Source organism: Salmo salar, chromosome ssa09 (genome assembly GCF_905237065.1).
Source record: "Salmo salar chromosome ssa09, Ssal_v3.1, whole genome shotgun sequence".
In the NCBI taxonomy this organism is placed as follows: Eukaryota; Metazoa; Chordata; class Actinopteri; order Salmoniformes; family Salmonidae; genus Salmo; species Salmo salar.
The window spans coordinates 132,802,395-132,814,402 of NC_059450.1; the positions used below are offsets into that span (position 1 = coordinate 132,802,395).

The 12,008-nt window shown below is 40.3% G+C and overlaps 1 protein-coding gene across 2 annotated transcripts in view; it reads right to left on the bottom strand.

Moving 5' to 3' along the window:
- LOC106613022 (rho GTPase-activating protein 32) overlaps positions 1 to 11,043 on the bottom strand; it is a 47,073-nt gene extending 36,030 nt beyond the window's left edge. For both annotated transcript variants that reach the window (XM_014214853.2, XM_014214852.2), the window contains exon 1: positions 10,766 to 11,043. The gene's annotated coding sequence lies outside the window, so the exon portion shown is untranslated. The remainder of the gene's footprint in view (positions 1 to 10,765) is intronic.
- Positions 11,044 to 12,008: the final 965 nt, after the last annotated feature.

Here is a 12,008-nt window from a genome sequence, read left to right on the forward strand (position 1 = left end):
ATTTTAAAGATGAACTAAGTAATACAACAGTTTGCATGTACAGAATGTTTTTACCATTCAGTATAGTCTGGCACTCTGTCACCCATCAGAATGTGTGGTCCAACTTTCTGTTCCTCCAGTAATCTTTTCAAAAGCTCTGTAGGCGACTGCATTGCATTTATTCTATTATCAAATGTAACATGCCTGACCTTGATGATTGTTCAGAATGGAGAATGTTTCTTCTCAGATAAGGGCATCCTGTGCTTCACTTTGCTGCGTTGCAGATACACTCAGCACCGCCTTATGGCAACATGACAAGGTACATACATTCATTTATCCATTAAATATCGATAACATGGCAAAGCTATACAGTTTAATGAGGACACAGATGTTTTCTGACATGTTAGCCAATGCCTTACATTTTGTGTCCCCCAAATGGCACCCTATTCCCTACATAATGCACTTATTTTGACCAGAGCTAAAAAAGTAGTGCACTATATAGGGATAGGGTGTAATTTGGGACATTATCCTTACCCCACTTATCTGTCAGTCATGCCAGACTGATAGTAAAGCCATCATCCTGCAATGTACAGTAGCGGTAGCTACAAGATATCTTGTTCACCACTTGAAGGAAGTTCTCCATTTCTGCTGCCAGGAGACAGAAACAGTGCTGATCTGTCTTTGACGACTCTGGCCTACATGGTATTCTAGGAAAACTAGGGCAGCCTACGCAATTCTGCATGCCATTTATGAAACCTGTATTACAATTCATGGGCTGGTGTGATGAATTGATGCCCACAAGAATTCTTTAAGCTTAGTTGACATACACTACAGTTCAAAAGTTTAGGGTGACTTAGAAATTTCCTTGTTTTTGAAAGAAAAGCACATTTTTTTGTCCATTAAAATAACATCAAATTGATCAGAAATATAGTGTAGATATTGTTGATGTTGTAAATGACTATTGTAGCTGGAAACGGCAGATTTTTTATGGAATATCTACATAAGCGTACAGAGGCCCATTACTCCTGTGTTCCAATGGCACGTTGTGTTAGCTAATCCAAGTTTATCATTTTAAAAGGCTAATAGATCATTAGAAAACCCTTTTGCAACTTTGTTAGCACATCTGAAACCTGTTGTTCTGATTAAAAAAGCAATACAACCAGCCTTCTTTAGACTAGTTGAGTATCTGGAGCATTAGCATTTGTGAGTTTGATTACAGGCTCAAAATGGCCAGAAACAAAGAACTTTCTTCTGAAACGCGTCAGTCTATTCTTGTTCTGAGAAATGAAGGCTATTCCATGCAAGAACCTGCCAAGAAACTGAAGATCTGGTACAACGCTGTGTACTACTTTCTTCACAGAACAACGCAAACTGGCTTTAACCAGAATAGAAAGAGTGGGAGGCCCCGATGCACAACTGAGCAAGAGGACAAGTACATTAGCGTGTCTAGTTTGAGAAACAGACGTCTCACAAGTCCTCAACTGGCAGCTTCATTAAATAGTACCGCAAAACACCAGTCTCAATGTCAACAGTGAAGAGGCGACTCTGGGATGCTGGCCTTCTAGGCAGCGTTCCTCTGTCCAGTGTCTGTTCTCTTGCCCTTCATAATCTTTTCTTGTTATTGGCCAGTCTGAGATATGGCTTTTTCTTTGCAACTCTGCCTAGATATAATTTACAAAGATTCTACCTTTTTATTTTTTCAAAATGATTGGTTTCTTATAAATTTGTATATTTGAGTTTAACCATAATATTTGGTGTAATATTTGTTCTTTTTTTTTTCTGGTGGATTAAAATGTAATTGCAACCAACTTTCTATGGCTTGTTTTAAAAATAGCGATATTTTTGGAGATCATTTCATTTTCAAATAACCAAAAGTAAGAGGTTGTAATCTGTTTAAAGGGAAAAGGACCATTCTTGAACAGGGGTTGAAACATTCTTACTAATCTGCTAGAGAACTAGTTAATATTTAAATATAACGTTTGTATGACTGAAGCCTTTAGTGAGAGGTCTAATGCTTTAATATTTAATCATTCCCGCCCTCCGAATTCATATTCATTATATAAATGGGCCCGTTTCATTTTGTCAGGCTTGACAATCCAAATAAAATTAAATATTTTGCTCATATAATTTAAAAAACAAGTCGCTAGGTGTAGGCAATGCCATAAGCAAATAAGTAAACTGGGATATGACTAAAGGGGGATTTTTCCACAAATAGACAGGTATTTTCCTTTCCACGGTAGCAAGAACTTATCTATTTTTGCTAACTTTCTATGAAAATGCATTGAAATTAGATGATTTCTTTCTTTCGAGATATGAATATCGAGTATGTCCTTATCATCGTCAGACCATTTTAATTGGTAAACTGTACGGTAATGGAAAAGTTGTATATTTTAGTGATCCAATACGTAATATAGTAAATTTAGCATAATTTGGTTGTAATCTAGAGAGGGTAGAAAAAGTAGATAATCTATGAAGCTGTGGAAGGATCCAAATGGTGGATTTAAAAGAAAACATGAATCATCAGCGTACAAAGACACCTTTGTTTTTAAGCCCTGTATTTCTAGGCCCTTGATATAAATTGTTGGATCTGATTTTAATAGCTAACATTTCGATGGCCATAATAAATAGATATGCCGACAGTGGACAACCTTATTTTACTCCAACAGTTTAATACTTTCTGAGAAGTAGCCATTATTTACTATTTTAAAACCTAGGGTTACTATACATAACTTTAACCCATTGTATGGAGATTCTCCAAAATATAACTATGCCAGGCATTTATATATAAATTCCTGTCGTACTTTATCAAAAGCCTTTTCAAAGTCAGCTACGAATACCAGGCCTTGTTTCCCCGATTTTTCATAGTGTTTAAATGTTTCCAATACTTGTCTTATTATCTCCAATGTATTGTCCATGTAAAAAACCTGTCTGATTAGGATTAATAATATCCAACAATTTTTTAAAAATTATTTCCCGGATTTAAAAGGCTTTAATTGTATCAAGAACTTTCTCCTCTAATTTGGCCTTAACATAAGTCTTTCTGTACAGCTGTTAATTTTACAGTATTAATAGGACAAAAATCCTTACAAGTTCGTGGAGATGGAGACTGACTCGTTGTTGGGTGGCTTTTGACAATTTCTTTGGACTCCTCATGTTTTACTCAGTGCCTTGGTTTCCATCCAACTGATGACAGATTTCATGTGAATATTTAAAAAAATCTGCATAAAGAAAAATGGGTGCATTTTCCCACCAGGGGTGTTTCCACCAAACTGGTGACATGGTTGATGCTTGACTGCATCGACCAGAATTGTCACCAGAATAAGACCCTCAATATTTATTGGAAATGAGCATCAAGCTCATCACTTTCACCACCCTGTGAAGTTCATTATAACTTATTTAATCTGTAGCCTAATCAAGTGCATGGTTTGCCGAATCGTAGCAGGAGGACCACACCATATCATTGCGTAACTCCAAATTTACTTCGATATGATGGTTATTACTAGAGATGCACGATATATCGGAATCGGCTGATATTAGCTAAAAATGCCAACATCGGTTTCGGCCCGATTTCTAGTTTAACGAAGATGTTATAAACCGATGTCAAAGCTACTGTGCATACCTATATAACATAGGTAAAATTTGGCGCTACACATACAACACAGCATTCCTAACCTAGCCCACAATGTCTGCTGTGTTGATCGAGCAGTCAACAAGTCGAGCAGTCATTTTAAAGAGAAAGAACATTTTAGCGAGACAACTCAAAGGCCAAATCCATTAAAGCCAAGATAATGGAATTCATTGCCCTTGACAATCAACCGTACTCTGTCGTGGGCGATGTTGGCTTTCGCCGACTGGTCGAGCATCGGTACACACTACTAAGCGCGCTATTTTTCAGATGTTGCCCTACCGAAGTTACACAGTAATAGCGTTACTGCTATTAGCTTCACAACATACATACATACATACATACATACATACTATGGAACGCCGTTTGGGTCTTTGCGTGTCAAAAAAGATACAGTAGCACTGTCAAAGCTGTACAAAAAAGTCTGTAAACAAGCAAACACCGGCCACGAACGATGCGTTTACAATACAGCATTGGTAATAAAGCATCATTTGTTCGACCGCAACTTCTGGGGTAGCTAGTTTTAGCTTGGTACCTAGCTAGTACCAATACAAACAATGACCAGTAGAAACTGCAGTCATTTTCATTATTCTTAGCAATGATTTAGGAATCCTTGTGAGTAAGTATTAGCTAGGTTGCCACTTGTTGTTCGCCAACTGAAATTGAACTTCAGTTCATGAAAATAAATAGCTAGTCAGCTACTTAACCCTGTTTCCCAAAGATAACGTTATAAGCAGCCAGCTAGCTTCATCTGGCTAGTGAGGCGCGACCAGACCACGTTGTGTTGTGAAGCTAGCCACAATAAGGATTAGGCACAATAATGGAATTTGCAGTTTGGCGTCAAAATAAAAGTAGGTCATTGACAGTGATGCAAATTAATACAAAGAGTAGAATTATGCCATACTTGTATTTTGAAGGCTAACCCTTATTGTGGCTAGCTTCATATAGATGGGACCAACCACCATAATCAAATAAGAACTGTCTTATAAATTAGGGTTATTTTAGATGTTGACACCTAGCTATATAGTTAGCTAGCTAACTAACAATAGCTACTGAAACAGACTGTCGTTTTGCTATGTTTTTGGGGAAGAACATTGTTTGCATCCATGAGCTAGCTAGCTTTTTTATGACCAGCACTGTAGGTGTGCAAAACAACTTTACCAGCATCATAGCATAAGTATCGATGAATCGTTGTGACATATGAAATACAAGTGTAAGTGTAATAACTACGTAAAAATTTAATGAACGCGTTAAATTCTTATGTGACGTGCAATCATATTTCGGGTCCTGAATGGTCAAATAGCGTTATTTGATACGTCAAATGGTGTTATTTGATGTGTATCTTTTTTGACACACGCAAAGACCCAAACGGCGTTCCATAGAAATCCTGGTTGAGAATGAAACGACTGAACAAATGAACAACGAAACAGCACAGCAAGTAAGTGAAAGAAATAGGTTTTGATTATGTTTTACTGGTAATGGGGACATATGTAAATTCCAACAAAATAGCCTTTTGGTCAGTGTGGTGTGTGTGTGTAACCTTTATTTAACTAGGCAAGTCAGTTAAGAACAAATTCTTATTTACAATGACGGCCCGGACGACGCTGGGCCAATTGTGCGCCGCCCTATGGGACTCACAATCACGTCCGGATGTGATACAGCCTGGATTCGAACCAGGAACTGTAGCGATGCCTCTTGCACTGAGATGCAGTGCCTTAGACCGCTGAGTCCATGTGTCTGTTTTAACTATACTAGAATGCTTAAAAGGCCACTCAAATTTTAAGTATTGGGTTTTTTGGCAAGGAAAATATTGAACATCGGTATCAGCCAAAAATGTCATATGGGTGCATCACTAGTTAGTACATTGGATTTGGAAAGTACATTTTGTTACGTTACAGCCTTATTCAAAATGTATTAAATTGTTTTACTCAGTCTACACACACACAATACCTCATAATGACAAAGCGAAAACAGGGTTTTAGAAATGTTTGCACATTTTTATTAATACCTTATTTACATAGGTATTCAGACCCTTTGCTATGAGACTCGAAATTGAGCTCAGGTGCATCCTGTTTCTATTGATCATCCTTGAAATGTTTCTACAACTTGGAGTCCACCTGTGGTCAATTATATTGACTGGACGTGTAAAAACAGGTTTAGAAAACTGAAATACCACATTTACATAAGTATTAAGATCCTTTACTCAGTACTTTGCTGAAGCACCTTTGGCAGCTATTACAGCCTCGAGTCCTCTCGGATATGACGCTACCTGCTTGGAACACCTGTATTTGGGGATTTCTCCCATTCTTCTCTGCAGATCCTCTCAAGCTCTGTCAGGTTGGATGGGGAGCGTCACTGCACAGCTATTGTCATTGTCTTTCCAGAGATGGTCGATTGGGTTCAAGTCCGGGCTCTGGACATTGAGACTTGTCCAGAAGCCACTCCTGCGTTGTCTTGGCTGTGTGCTTAGGGTTGCTGTCCTGTTGGAAGGTGAACCTTCACCCCAGTCTGAGGTCCTGAGCACTCTGGAGCAGGTTTTCATCAAGGATCTCTGTACTTTGCTCCGTCCATCTTTTCCTTGATCCTGACTTGTCTCCCAGTCCCTGAAAAACATCCCCACAGCATGATGCTGCCACCACGCTTCACCGTAGGGATGGTGCCAGGTTTCCTCCAGATGTGACGCTTGGCATTCAATCCAAAGAGTTCAATCAGACCAGAGAATCTTGTTTCTCATTCTCAGAGTCCTTTAGGTATCTTTTAGCAAACTTTGCGGACTGTCATGTACCTTTTACTGAGGAGTGCCTTCCATCTGGCCACTCTACCATAAAGGCCTGATTGGTGAAGTGCTGCAGAGATTGCTGTCCTTCTGGAAGGTTCTCCCATCTCCATAGAAGAACTCTTGAGCTCTGTCAGAGTGACCATCGGGTTCTTGGTCACCTCACTGACCCTTCTCTCCCGATTGCTAAGTTTGGCCGGGCGGACAGCTCTAGGAAGAGTCTTGGTGGTTCCAAACTTCTTCTATTTAAGAATGATGGAGGCCACTGTGTTCTTGGGGACCTTCAATGCTTCAGAAATATTTTATTACCCTTCCCCAGATCAGTGCCAACACAATCCTGTCTTGGAGCTCTAAGGACAATTCCTTGGACCTCATGGTTTGGTTTTTGCTCTGACATGCACTGTCAACTGTGGAACCTTATATAGACAGATGTGCCTTTCCAAATCATGTCCAATCAATTTAATTTACCACAGGTGGACTCCAATCAAGTTGTAGAAACATCTCAAAGATGATCAATGGAAACAGGATGCTCCGGAGTTCAATTTCAAGTCTCATTGCAAAGTGTCTGAATACTTACGTAAATAAGATGTTTTTTTTCATATACATTTGCAAACATTTCTATAAACTTGTTTTTGATTTGTCATTAATGGGTATTGTGTGTAGATTGATGAGGGAAATGTTTTATTGAATCCATTTTAGAGTAAGGCTGTAACGTAAAAAAATGTGGAAAACGTCAAGTGGTCTATATACTTTGCGAATGCACTGTATATCAATATCTGCACATAAAGGAGTTTCCAATTATACAATATATATATATTTTTTTTAATTCACCTTTATTTAACCAGGTAGGCAAGTTGAGAACAAGTTCTCATTTACAACTGCGACCTGGCCAAGATAAAGCAAAGCAGTGCGACACAAACAACAGAGTTACACATGGAATAAACAAACGTACAGTCAATAACACAATAGAAAAATCTATATACAGTGTGTGCAAATAAAGTACAATTAGGGAGGTAAGGCAATAAATAGGCCAAAGTGGCGAAATAATTACAATTTAGCAATTAAACACTGGAGTGATAGATGAGCAGAAGATGAATGTGCAAATAGAGATACTGGGGTGCAAAGGAGCAAAAAAAAATCATAATAATAAAGGAAATGAGGTAATTGGGTGGGCTATTTACAGATGGGCTATGTACAGGTGCAATGATCTGTAAGCTGCTCTGACAGCTGATGCTTAAAGTTAGTGAGGGAGATATGAGTCTCCAGCTTCAGTGATTTTTGCAATTCGTTCCAGTCATTGGCTGCAGAGAACTGGAAGGAAAGGCGGCCAAAGGAGGAGTTGGCTTTGGGGGTGACCAGTGAAATATACCTGCTGGGGCGCGTGCTACAAGTAGGTGCTGCTATGGTGACCAGTGAGCTGAGATAAGGCGGGGCTTTACCTAGCAAAGACTTATAGATGACCTGGAACCGGTGGGTTTGGTGAAGAATATGAAGCGAGGGCCAGCCAACGACAGCATACAGGTCGCAGCGGTGGGTAGTATATGGGGCATTGGTGACAAAACAGATGGAACTGTGATAGACTGCATCCAATTTGCTGAGTAGAGTGTCGGAGGCTATTTTGTAAATGACATCGCTGAAGTCAAGGATCGGTAGGATAGTCAGTTTTACGAGGGTATGTTTGGCAGCATGAGTGAAGGAGGCTTTGTTGCGAAATAGGAAGCCAATTCTAGATTTAATTTTGGAATGGAGATGCTTAATGTGAGTCTGGAAGGAGAGTTTACGGTCTAACCAGACACCTAGGTATTTGTAGTTGTCCACATATTCTAAGTCAGAACCGTCCAGAGTAATGATGCTTGACGAGCGGGCAGGTGTGGGCAGCGATCGGTTGAAGAGCATGCATTTAGTTTTACTTGCATTTAAGAGCAGTTGGAGGACACGGAAGGAGAGTTGTACGGCATTGAAGCTCGTCTGGAGGTTTGTTAACACAGTGTCCAAAGAAGGGCCAGAAGTATAGAGAATGGTGTCGTCTGCGTAGAGGGTGGATCAGATAATCACCAGCAGCAAGAGCGACATCATTGATGTATACAGTGAAAAGAGTCGGCCCGAGAATTGAACCCTGTGGCACCCCCATAGAGACTGCCAGCGGTCCGGACAAAAGGCCTTCCGATTTGACACACTGATCTCTGTCTGAGAAGTAGTTGGTGAACTAGGCCAGGCAGTCATTTGAGAAACCAAGGCTGTTGAGTCTGCCGATAAGAATGTGGTGATTGACAGAGTCGAAAGCCTTGGCCAGGTCGATTCATACGGCTGCACAGTATTGTCTTTTATCGATGGTGGATATGATATCGTTTAGGACCTTGAGCGTGGCTGAGGTGCACCCATGACCAGCTCGGAAACCAGATTGCATAGCGGAGAAGGTACGGTGGGATTTCAAATGGTCGGTGATCTGTTTGTTAACTTGGCTTTCGAAGACTTTAGAAAGGCAGGGTAGGATAGATATAGGTCTGTAACAGTTTGGGTCTAGGGTGTCTCCCCCTTTGAAGAGGGGGATGACCGCGGCAACTTTCCAATCTTTAGGGATCTCAGACGATATGAAAGAGGTTTAACAGGCTAGTAATAGGGGTTGCAACAATTGTGGCAGATCATTTTAGAAAGAGAGGGTCCAGATTGTCTAGCCCCGCTGATTTGTAGGGGTCCAGATTTTGCAGCTCTTTCAGAACATCAGCTATCTGGATTTGGGTGATGGAGAAATGGGGGGGGCGGGGCTTGAACAAGTTGCTGCGGGGGATGCAGAGCTGTTGACTGGGGTAGGGGTAGCGAGGTGGAAAGCATGGCCAGCCGTAGAAAAATGCTTATTGAAATTCTCGATTATCGTAGATTTATCGGTGGTGACAGTGTTTCCTAGCAGTGGGCAGCTGGGAGTAGGTGCTCTTATTCTCCATGGACTTTACAGTGTCCCAGAACTTTTTGGAGTTAATGCTACAGGATGCAAATTTCTGTTTGAAAAAGCTAGCATATTGAAAAAGCTAGCATATTGAAAAAGCTAGCCTATGCTTTCCTAACTGCCTGTGTATATTGGTTCCTAACTTCCCTGAAAAGTTGCATATCGCGGGGGCTATTTGATGCTAACGCAGTATGCCACAGGATGTTTTTGTGCTGGTCAAGGGCAATCAGGTCTGGAGTGATCCAAGAACTATAGCTGTTCTTAGTTAAAAAAATTGTTAAAAAAATGAATGGGGCATGCTTATTTAAGATGGTGAGCAAAGCACTTTTAAAGAATATCCAGGCATCCTCTACTGACGGAATGAGGTCAATATCCTTCCAGGATACCCGGGCCAGGTCGATTAGAAAGGCCTGATCGCTTTAGTGTTTTAGGGAGCATTTGACAGTGATGAGGGGTGGTCGTTTGACCGCGGACACATTACGGACGAAGGCAATGAGGCAGTGATCGCTGAGATCCGAGTTGAAGACAGCAGAGGTGTATTTAGAAGGCAGCTTGGTCAGGATGATGTCTATTAGGGTGCCCGTGTTTACGGATTTAGGGTTGTACCTGGTAGGTTCCATGATAATTTGTGTGAGATTGAGGGCATCAAGCTTAGATTGTAGGACGGCTGGGGTGTTAAGCATATCCCAGTTTGCTCACATGATACATTTTCCAGACACAAAGAGATTCCACCATGTTGAACAAACAAATTATCTGTCTGCATTTATCAAATTGAAACAAAACTTCCTGTTTCCATTACAGCAGTTTTTTTTATACGGTACAACTTTACTCACATAGAAACTGTGGATGGAAACATGGTTATTGTTTTAAAAAAAAAGTTTGGTCCACTATTTTTACTGAATAATATATGAATCCTATAAATTAAAATGGCAAATTTAGGTGCAATCAATTATCTTAATAAATTACTGAAACAATTTCAGAACAATGTGAGATGGTGGGTGTCATGGCTTGCTGAAATGACATGGAAAGACCCTGTATTTATAATTATATGACAATATTCTAGGTTGACTATAAATAAACTACACTATTTCTGATACACCACATATTACTTTTACTTTCCTTCTTAAGTAAAAGCTGGACATGTATCGCCTACGCCATTAATTCCAATCAGACTGGTTTTAGATTTCTCCCTGACCAAGATGGCTGCCATTTTCTCCCATAATGGAATTGAGGGTTTATGACACAGCTCCTCTAGTAAGTTAACAGGATCTTTACGTAGTCAACATGTTGTCATTACATACACAACTGACATATCTCATAACCTTCAAAAGCCACAACATTCATTCACATCCTATCTTTCTCACTCACCTAAAACCGAGTTCAATACAAAGCACAAGAATGACGACGATGGTAACACTTTCAGATGGTCTTTTAAACATACCTGTAACCGCAGGACAAACCACCACACCAAGGGTCTCTTCTCTATATCCTCCGAGCCGCAGTGTGCCGCGCACTTTACTACTGTTGAGGTTTTCGACAGCAATGACTTGGATTTTTCAGCATCCCACTACGAAGCCCAGTTTGCACTGCTTCAGTGAGAATAAAACAAATATGGGATTCGTCAGTGAACATGTCCTACAGAAGAGACTGCGAGACAGAACCCGTAGCCTCGTATGCTCTGCACCCAACGCTGCGAACGCGCAAACCCGGCTGTGCGCGTACGCGCCAGCAAGGTAAATAAATGATTCCTGAAATTGCTCTAGTCCTAGTGCCCTCAACTGTCCTTGTACATCAGAAAACAGGTTTCAATCGCTCTTCCACTCCTAACAAAGAAACACATCTATGTGTACTATGTCATGGGTGATTTATGAGATGAAAGATGTTTGCTATTGGCATACAAAAAGGAGCCTTGTCAACTATTTCAACAGTGGATTGCAGTAGTATATACTGTAGGTTATGTGCACACACACACCCATGTTGCAACCTGGATTCAGGGTTAGACATAACATAGTAAATGTTAATCCGGGACACTCCAATTAATGACATGTTACATTTCGTATGGTATGTATTAATTTGTGGATTTCCATCATCCATTTTGTTTGATATGTAACGATTTACAATTTGTATGATATGTTACAAATTCATATTCGTACAATATGTTACGTATTTAAAAAATGTACTAAACTTAACGTTAACCATTCCAATTTGTTGTGGCTAATGTTAGCTAGGTGGCTAATGCTAACGTTAGCTAGGCTAGCGGGGGGTGCATTGTTTCCCAGACTCGATCCTGGGGACCCCAAGGGGTGCATGTTTAATTTTTTTGCCCTAACACTACAAAGCTGATTCAACTAATCAACTAATCATCAAGCTTTGATAATTTGAATCAACTGTGTAGTGCTAGGGCAAAATCCAAAATGTATACCCCTTGGGGTCCCCAGGAACGAGTTTGGGAAACGTTGGGTTAGGGTTAAGGTCAGGGTTAGGAGTTGGGTTAAAGGGTTAAGGTTTGGTTAGGGGAAGGGTTAGCTAACACGCTAAGTAGTTGCAAAGTATCTAAAAAGTAGTAAGTAGTTGCAAAGTTGCTAAAATGGTTAAGTTGTCCATGGTGAGATTCAAACATGAAACCTTTGGGTTGCTAGACGTTCGCGTTATATGCCCACACATTCACCCTGACCACCCACCCA